This window comes from Colobus angolensis, unplaced genomic scaffold (genome assembly GCF_000951035.1).
Source record: "Colobus angolensis palliatus isolate OR3802 unplaced genomic scaffold, Cang.pa_1.0 Scaffold266, whole genome shotgun sequence".
Lineage (NCBI taxonomy): Eukaryota > Metazoa > Chordata > Mammalia > Primates > Cercopithecidae > Colobus > Colobus angolensis.
In genome coordinates, this window is record NW_012115888.1 from 2212537 (window position 1) to 2223348 (window position 10812).

Consider the following 10812-nt stretch of genomic DNA (forward strand, 5'->3'; position numbering starts at 1 on the left):
AGACATTACCACTTTAATCAATATTAAAACTTAGATGAGATTTACTCAATATCTATGTATAAGGAGATCTGAACGGACCATATGAATAATAAAACAGAGAATACCTTATACTTTCCTCTACCAAGGGAATCAGAACATCTACGGTGTCTAAAATATGTGTAAGGGAATAGAAACGAAAAGGAAGAGGAAAGATTTTGTAACCTGGCCAAAGAGACAGTTTCTACTAATGAGCTGCCATTGTTAGAGGCTTGACAAACACTTGATTTAAAATGTCTTTATTGCTGTACTTCCTAAAGCTCACTTTTAAGATTGTAAGGATACTCCTGCTCTTTGAACTTTACTAGGTTTTCATGCTGTGATTTGACTACGTGCTCTACAAAATTCATGTTGACACTTAATTCCCATTGTGTTGGTATTAAGAGATGGGGCCTTTAGGTTGGTGATTAGGCCATGAGAGCTCCACCCTCAGGAGCAGATTAGCATTCTTACAAAAGGGTCACAGGCCACTCTTGCCCTTTCCCCTTCTGCCACATGAGGAAAAAGTCATAAGGTGGCATTTTGAAACCTGAGAGTAGCCCTCACCAGACACCACTGTTGGCACCTTGATCTTGAACTCCCAGCCTCCAGAACAGTAAGAAATACATTTCTGTTTATTATAAATTACCCAGTCTAAGATATTTTGTTATAGCATTGCAAAGGGGCTAAGACACAGGAGAAAATTGATGTGAAAGAACTCTAAAGAATTCCTGAACCTACTTAGTAAGTTTATTATTAAAACTGAAGATAATGCTTCCACAAATTGTAGGAATTGATAGGGTTCAATGACAGGTATTCCCAATTGTTAATCAAAATCTGTCTTCCTGTCTTCTTGGCACATGGCTGCCCAGCCTCATTTGGTGATAACTTCAGCCATGTGTCCACTCTCACGTGGAGTTCCACTCTCAGTGAGTGTTCAACATTCCATGGGCAGTCCCCTCCCAGACTCTCTTCTCCTCAGTGTCAATTAGAGTGTTTTGCAGACAAATTTTCCTCATGAAAATGATGACAAGAGAGCAATGGAATAATTGAATTGCAACAAATCCAGATCCCTGAATAAATAACAGTGTGGAGCAGAGCTACTCATCAGTCTGGAATACTCAACTCAGTCTGTTAAGCAGGAGATAAATAAATGTGAATTGTTGAAATACACTATATAGAAAGAATGTCACTACCTGAGTTTAAGTCCCATATTTGCCACTGCCTGACTGGGTCATCTCAGACAAGCTGTCATTTCCTAATTCCTAAAATGAGAGTGTCTGGCCACATCAGTGCTTTGACAACAGTGTCTCACAGAACCCTAATTCTCACATTTTTAAAATTATTTCAGAGGGTAGGTAGTTTCGGTGGTAGATGAAAGGACATGAGTTAGTGAAGTAGGAAGGCATGAGAATCCTTACAATGTTGATTTACAGACCCCAATTTTTTCCCTCATCAACCAGTACAACTTTCTGTTTTACACACTGGGCATTCAAGTATATGAATAAAGAATTCTGCAATTACAAATATTTATCAAAACCACTAAGCTCTAAAATGAATAACATACACTTACATTCTGCCATCCTGTATTTTCAGATGTTCAGTTTCTTAGTAACAATGCAGATTTTTCTCTAAAACATCTGTGCACTTTTACCTAATGGCACCAGTGATCAGTGACACATATTTTCATAAGTGACCTGACAAAGTTAGTTATAGGGTCCATAGTCATAAAATGTAATTTTCTTTGTGCAAATTAACTAGGCTATCCAGGGATCTAAGATATAATCTTGACCTCATTAATTCTGTACTTGAATCAACTTATGGGGGAAAAAAGAGGTAAGAAATATTTTGCTGTATTAAATGAGTTTTTCATATCCATTTGGTCCCTTCAGTTTGTTTTGGCAGAATTCTGGATGACAAGTAACAAAAATATGGCCAACATGGGGAAGCCCCATCTCTACTAAATATATTTTAATTTTTATAGTATGGTGTTAAAATGCAAAATTTTAAAAAATTCCTATGGTTATAAGATTTAAGCATTAAATATTTTCATTAAAATAAAACACTCAAATTACATTGACGTGTAATTCATCAAATACTCTGAATATAAGAGAAATGGGAACAAATGTATAGTAAAAAGTCAAATGAACTTCCAGTGTTCATGGTGATATGGATGGAGCTTAGTCATCATCACTCTGTCCTACAACAAGTATAAAGTTTAAAAAGTGAAAAATTGGCCAGGCATGGTGGTTCATGCCTGTTAATTCCAGCACTTTGGGAGGCCAAGGCAGGCAGATCACCTGAGGTCGGGAGTTCAAGACCAGCCTGGCCAACATGGGGAAGCCCCATCTCTACTAAAAAAAAAAAAAAAAAATACAAAATTAGCCAGGCATGGGGGCGCATGCCTGTAATCCCAGCTACTCAGGAGGCTGAGGTAGGAAAATCACTTGAACCCAGCAAGTGGAGGTTGCAGTGAGCCAAGATCATGCCATTGCACTCCAGCCTGGGCAACAAGAGTGAAACTCCATCTCAAAAAATAAGTGAAAAATCAACATCTCTTTTGACATTTCTCTGAATAGTGAGGTCATAGGGCAAACTGTGAAGAAAATAAAAAGATCTGTGCTTTCGTCACTTCAAAGTATGCTATAAAGTGATAGTAACCCAAGTAGAATAACACTGGCTTAAAAACAGACGTTTAGACCATCGGAACAGAGTAGAGGCCACAGAAGTCAATCCAGACATGTACAGCCAACTGAGTTTACACAAAGGTAACAAGAACAACAATGAAGAAATGGCAATCTTTTCAATCAATGGTGACAGGAAAACTAGATATCCACATGCAAAATAATCAAATTATACCCTTTTCTCTTACCATATACAAAAATACACTAAAATCTCTTTCAAACTTTAGAGCTGAACCCTCAACTATGACCGTACTACAAGAAACGTAGGGGAAAACATCCCTAACACTGGTTAGACCAGTGATCTTTTAGATAGAACCCCAAAACAGACAACAAAAGCAAAAGTAGACAAAATGAATTACATCTGACAAGTTTCTGCACAACAAAGAAAACAATCATCAGAGTGAAGAGACAACCAGCAGAATGGAACAAAATATTTGCACACCATACATCCGATAGGAATAAATTTCCAAAATACATAAGAAACTCAAACAACTCAATAGGAAGAAAACAAAAATCCAAAATAAAAATGGCCAAAAGACCTAAAGAGACATTTATGAAAGAAAGACAGAAAGGTATGGCCAGTAGGTGTATAGAAAAATGCTCCACATCACTAATCATCACAGAAATGCAAATTACAACCAAAATAAAATATTACCTCACACCCATTAGAATAACTGTTATGGAAACATCAAGAGATAACAATTGTAGATGAAGATATGAAGAAAAGGGAAACCCCTTGCTCTGTTGGTGAGAATACAAATTAGTACAACCACTACAAAAATTAGTACAGCAGTTCCTCCAAAAACTAAAAATAGAGCCACAATATGTTCCACCAATGCCACACTGCTAAATATATATCCAGAGGAAATAAAATTAGTATACTGAAGAGCTCTCTGTATCCTCATGTCTACTGCAGCACTATTTACAATAGCTAAGATATAATATCAATTAAGTGTCCAAAAATACATGACTGGATAAAGAAGATGTGATATGTATACACAACAAAATACATCTCCAGGTTCATCTATGTGTCCTTATATTTTAAGGCTATTTAAGGAATAGCCTAAAAAGATAAGGACACATAGATGAATCTGGAGATCATTATGCTATGTGAAATACATAAGGTATAGAAAGACAAATACTACTTGACCTCAATCTTATGTACAATCTAAAAAAGCTGATCTTATAGAAGTAGACAGTAACATGGCAGTTACCATGGGCTGGGGTTGCAGAGGCGGGATATTTGAAGAGACAGTCAAAACATACAAAATTTCAGTCACATGGGAGGAATAAGTTCAAGAGATCTATTTTACAGCGTGGTGACTCCACCTAACAATATATCATGCTCTTGAAAAATGCTAAAAGTGAATGTGAAGTGCTCTTAACAAAACTACAATAATTATGCAAAAATTAGCTAGATTTTGACATCGTAAAATGTATATAATACATCATGTTGTACATAAGAAGTATATACAATATGAAGTAGACAAGATTTATCAATAAATACAGAGATCCATGGTTGGAAAGGGTTGGTGTTGAGAGAAGGAATAGAGAAGCTAGAGACAAAAGATTTTTAGAGAAGTGAAACTATTTCATAGGACACTATGGTTGTGGATGCCTGTCATGATGCACCTGTCCAAACCCACAGAATGTACAACAAAAACATAGTGAACCCTAACATAAGCTACAGAGTTTGAGTGATAATAATAGGTCAATGTAGCTTCAATGATTGTAACTCACATACAGTCTGGGACAGGGAGTTGATACCGGAGGGAGGCGATGCATATGTGGGGGAAAGGATATAGGGGAACTCTCTAATTTTTGCCCAATTTTGCATAAAACTAAAACTTTTCTATAAAATGAGCACAAAAGTCCTAGCTAGAGCCACCAGGCAAGAGGAAGAAATAAAAGGTATTAACATTGGAAAACAGCAAATCAGACTATCTCTGTTGCCCAGTGATCTGGTGGTATACGTAGTAAACCTTAAACACTCCTACAAAAGACAGCCAGACCTTATAGGTAAATTCAGTAAAATCTCAGGTTACAAAAGTCTTGCACACAAATTAATAGCATGCTATAAACCAACAACAACCATGAGAATTAAATCAAAAACTCAGTCCCTTTTATAGTAGTTACATATGTATATGGGAATATACTTTAAAAAGAAAGTGAAAGATCCCAACAAAGAAAACCACAAAGCACTGCTGAAAGAAATAATCGATGGTATAAACAAACAGAAATACTTTCCATGCCCGTGGATTAGAAAAACCAGTATTGTTTAAAAAAAAATCATGCAGCCCAAAGCAAACTACAGATTCGATGCAGTTTCTCCCCAAATACCAACATCATTTTATGCAGATTTGGAAAAAAATTTCTAAAGTTCATACGGAGCCAAAAACAGCTAGAATAGCCAAGCCATCCTAAGGAAAAGGAATAAATATGGAGGCATCACATTACCAGACTTCGAATTGAGGAGAGAAGTCATTTCTCTTACTGTCTCCTGTCTCTGAAGAGCAGGAGGAAGGAAAAGTTGAAAAACAACAGGAATGAAATCCGTGGCAAGACCAGCTGGTGCCACTGATGACCAGGCCTGACGTTAAAAGATTAACCCCACCCCCTACTCCAACCACATGTGCTCTCAATCTATCACGACCCTTTCACGTGGAACCCCTTAGAGTTGTAAGCCCTTAAAAGGGCCAGGAAATCTGTCTTCGGGGAGCTCGGCTTTTGAGACTGCTGACGCTCCCGGCTGAATAAAAAAACCTCTTCCTTCTTTAATCCGGTGTCTGATGAGTTTTGTCTGTGGCTCGTCCTGCTACAAAAGTATCCCAAAAGGCTATAGTATGCCAAACAATGTGGTATTGGCATAAAAGCAGATCCATAGACCTATGAAACGAAATAGAGAAAACAAAAATAAAGCCAACTGATCTCAAACAAAGCATACAGAAACATCAACTGGGGAAAGAACACCCTATTGAATAAATGGTGATGGGAACACAATAGCCACACACAGAAGAAGGAAACTGGATCCCTATCGTTCATCATCACAAAAATTCACTCAAGGTGAATTCAAGACTTAAATCTAGGCCCTGAAATAATAAAAACTCTAGAAGAAAACCCGGGAAACCTCTTCTAGACATCAGCCTAGGCAAACAACTTATAACAAAGACCCCGAAAGCAAATTCAACAAAAGCAAAAATAAATCAGTGGGAGCTAATGAAAAGAAAAAGCTTCTCCAAAGCAAAATAAATCATCAGAGTAAACAAAAAACCTACAGAATAGGAGAAACTATTTGCAAACCATGTATCTGACAAAGGACTAATAGATACAGAATCTACAAGAATTGGAAACGAATCATCAAAGAAAACACAAATAATCCCATTAAAAAGTGAGCAAACGACATGCATAGATGTTTCTCAAAAGAAGATACACAAATAACTAATAAACAGGGGAAAATGCTCCACATCTCTAATTATCAGGGAAATGTAAATTAAACCCACAATGAGAAACAGCTGAGTTTCTCACCCACCTTACCCCAGTCAAAATGGCCATTATTCAATAGTCGAAAAACAGTAGGTATTGGCGTAAATGTGGTGAAAAGGAAACGCTTAGGCATTGCTGTTGGAATGTAAATTAGTACATCCTCTGTGGAAAACAGTGCCGAGATTTCACAACGAACTCAAAGTAGATCTACCATTCCATCCAGCAATCCCACTACTGGGTACACACCTAAAAAAAAGAAGTCATTATATCAAAGAAACCTGCACACATATTTTTATCACAGCACAATTCACAATTGCAAAGTTATAAAATCAACCCGGCCGGGCGCGGTGGCTCACGCCTGTAATCCCAGCACTTTGGGAGGCGGAGGCAGGAGGATCATGAGGTCAAGAGCTCGAGACCATCCTGGCTAACACGGTGAAACCCCATCTCTACTAAAACTACAAAAAGTTATCCGGGCATGGTGGCGGGCGCCTGTAGTCCCAGCTACTCGGGAGGCTGAGGCAGGAGAATGGCGTGAACCCGGGAGGCGGAGCTTGCAGTGAGCGGAGATCACGCCACTGCACTCCAGCCTGGGCGACAAAGCGAGACTCTGTCAAAAAAAACAACCTAAGTGCCCATCTACTGATGAGTGGGTCCCAAGATGGCCATTCCGAAGCAGCTGTGGTCTGCGGCACTCACAGAAAGGAAGAGGGGCGAGTGAATGCAGTACCTTCAACTGAAATATCCATGTACTCACATTGAGACCATGTAGGAAATCAATCTGACCCATGGAGAATGAAGAAAAGCAGGATGGAGAAACAGCCCAACCTGGAGCAACACAGAGCCAAGGGAACCCGCACCCCCAGGCGAGGAAAGCAGTGACTGATTGCATGCTCCAGGGAAACCACACATCTCCTGTGGATCTTTGCGATCTGTGGATCAGGAGGTGCCCTTATAGGCCCATGACTCCAGGGCCTTGGGTCTGATACACACAGCTGTGTGGAGTCTCCGCAGAGCAGCTGCTCCAACATGTACAGAGACCCAGGAGCTTTACATACTCTGGCCTTGGGATCCCTGGCAAGGGCATCTGCAGCTCAGGCAAGGCAGAAGGTCTGTGCATACCCCTAGGAAGGGGTTAAATCCTGGGGGCTGAGCAGCATCAATCCGCAGGCCCCATTTCCATAGCACTTCACAAGATAAAACCCTCTGGCTTTGAATTCCAGCCAGCCACAAGAAACAAAGTGGAGCCTGCCTGAGATAGGACAAAGACCCCAGGAAAGGGGCACACTGCTATCTATGTTGTCTGGTCAGCTCAGCTGTTTCGATCTGCGGGCTTTGGAGAGTCCAAATCGTCGTGATGAGGTAGGGTACCTCCAGCACAGCACAGCTGCTTTCCCAGAATGTGGCCAGACTGCTTCTTTAAGCAGGACCCCAACCCACTGCTCCTTTTGGAGTGGGTTCTCCCAGCCAGGACCTCCAGCCACACCTGCCTGACAGAGTTCTAATTTCTCCCTGAGTCTAAGTGCCCACGGGGCAGGGCGTGCTGCCACCATGACTGTCCAGGCATCTCAGCTGGTCCAGTCTGTGGGCCTTGGAAAGCCCTAATGGATCAGGTGTTGAAGGGATCACCAATACAGCACAGCTGCTCTAGCAAAAAGCAGTTAGATTGCTTAAGTATGTTCCTGATCCAATTCCTCCCAACTGCATGAGATTTTCCCAAGCAGTGTAACCAGCCACCTCCTACAGATGCATTCAAGCCAGCAACAAGTTTAGTACCCTCCTGGGTACTTCCAGAGGAAGAAGCAAGATGCCATCTGTGCTGTTTTGCAGCCTTCAAGGGTGATACTTCCAAGTATGGGAAAAATCCAGGTGACTACAGTCTGGAGCAGACACCCAGCAAACTGCAGCAGCCCTACAGAAGAGTGGCCAGAGTGAAAAAAATAAAAACAGCAAACAACCACCACAACAAAACTAAAAACCCCATCTAAAGGTCAGCAACCTCAAAGCTTGAAGCCAGATAAATCCACAAAGATAAGAAAGAATTTGACAATGCTTTTTATTTTCTCTTACATTTCTTTCAGATGAAATTAAGCTTCACAGAATAACATCTCCTATCACATTCATATCACATTTTTGCATGTCTAACTTGATTTTTTCTCCTGAACTTTACTAAGTGATATTGATATTCATCAGTTTCAATTTTGAAAAAAAAAGAAAAGAAATTCATGTTGCCTCTTTTAATTCTTTTTTTCCTTAAAATATTTTATTATTATTATTATTATACTTTAAGTTCTAGGGTACATGTGCACAATGTGCAGGTTTGTTACATATGTATCCATGTGCCATGTTGGTGTGCTGCACCCATTAACTCGTATGGAACCAAAAAAGAGCCCGCATTGCCAAGACAATCCTAAACAAAAAGAACAAAGCTGGAGGCATCACCCTACCTGACTTCAAACTATACTACAAGTCTACAGTAACCAAAACAGCATGGTACTGGTACCAAAACAGAGATATAGACCAATACAACAGAACAGAGACCTCAGAAATAATACCACACATCTACAACCATCTGATCTTTGGCAAACCTGACAGAAACAAGAAATGAGGAAAGGATTCCCTATTCAATAAATGGTGCTGAGAAAACTGGACAGCCATACGTAGAAAGGTGAAACTGGATCCCTTCCTTACACCTTATACAAAAATTAATTCAAGATGGATTAAAGACTTAAATGTTAGACCTAAAGCAATAAAAACCCAAAAGAAAACTTAGGCAATACCATTCAGGATATAGGCATGGGTAAGGACTTCATGTCTAAAACACCAAAAGCAATGGCAACAAAAGCCAAAATTGACAAATGGGATCTAATTAAACTAAAGAGCTTCTGCACAGCAAAAAAAACTACCATCAGAGTGAACAGGCAACCTACAGAATAGGAGAAAATTTTTGCAATCCACCTATCTGACAAAGAGCTAATATCCAGGATCTACAAAGAACTTAAACAAATTTACAAGAAAAAAATCAAACAACCCCATCAAAAAGTGGGCCTCTTTCAAATCTTTTTTAAAAAAAAAAGAAAGAAAGAAAGAATTAGCACAATAAAAACCCTGAAAACTCAAAAACCCAGAGGGCCCCTTTTCCTCCAAATGACCACAACAACTCTCCACCAAGGGCTCAGAAGTGGGCTGAGAATGAGATGGCTAAAATGACAGGATGTGGATAAAAATAAACTTCACTGACCTAAAAGATCATGTTGTAACCCAATGGAAAGAAGCTAAGAATCATGATAAAACAATGCAGACTTAGACTCCCACACAATAATAATGAGAGACTTTAACACCCCACTGACAATATTAGATCATCAAGACAGAAAATTAATAGATATTCAGGACCTGAACTCTACTCTGGATCAAATGGACCTAACAGATATCTACAAAACTCTCCACCCAAAAACAATAGAATATACATTCTTCTCATCGCCACACAGCAATCACTCTAAAATTGATCACATAATTGGAAGTAAAACACTTTTCACCAAATGCAAAAGAACTGAAATTATAACAGTCTCTTGGACCACAGCACAATCAAATTAGAACTCAAGATTAAGAAATTCACTCAAAACCATACAACTACATGGAAACTGAACAACCTGCACTGGAATGACTTTTGGGTAAATAATGAAATTAAGGCAGAAATCAAGAAGTTCTTTGAGACTAATGAGAATGAAGATAAAATGTACCAGAATCTCTGGGACACAGCTAAAGCAGTGTTAAGAGGAAAATTAGTTGCACTAAACACCCACATCAAAAAGTTAGAAAGAACTTGTTAAAAACCTAATATCACAACTAAAAATCTAGAGGACAGGAGCAAACAAATGCCAAAGCTAACAGAAGATTATAAATAACCAAGATCACAGCTGAACTGAAAGAGATAGAGACATTAAAAAAAACCTTCAAAAAATCAATGAATTCAGTAGCGGGTGTTTTGAAAAAATTAATAAAATAGATAAATTTCTAGCTAGGCTAATAAAAAAGAAAAAAGAGGAGATTAACATAAACACAATCAGGTGGGTGTGGTGACTCACGCCTGTAATCCCAGCACTTTGGGAGGCCGAGGCGGGTCGATCACAAGGTCGAGAGATCAAGACCACCCTGATCAAAATGATGAAACTCCATCTGTACTAAAAATACAAAAATTAGCTGGACATGGTGACGTATGCCTGTAGTCCCAGCTACTCAGGAGGCTGAGGCAGGAGAATCGCTTGAACCCAGGAGGTGAAGATTGCAGTGAGCCAAGATAGCACCACTGCACTCCAGCATGGTGATAGAGACTCCGTCTCAAAAAAAAAAAAAAAAAAAAACCAAATCAGAAACATGGGGTATCACCACCACTAACCCCACGGAAATACACAAAACCATCAGAGACTATAAACAACACCTCCATGCACACAAACTAGAAAATTAGAAGAAATACATAAATTCCTGGACATGAATACCCTACCAAGACTGATCCAGGAAGAAATCAAATTTTCAAATAGACCAATAATAAGTTCTAAAATTGAAGCAGTAATTAGTAGCCTACCAACCAAAAACAGCCCAGGACCAGAGGATTCACAGCTGAATTCTACCA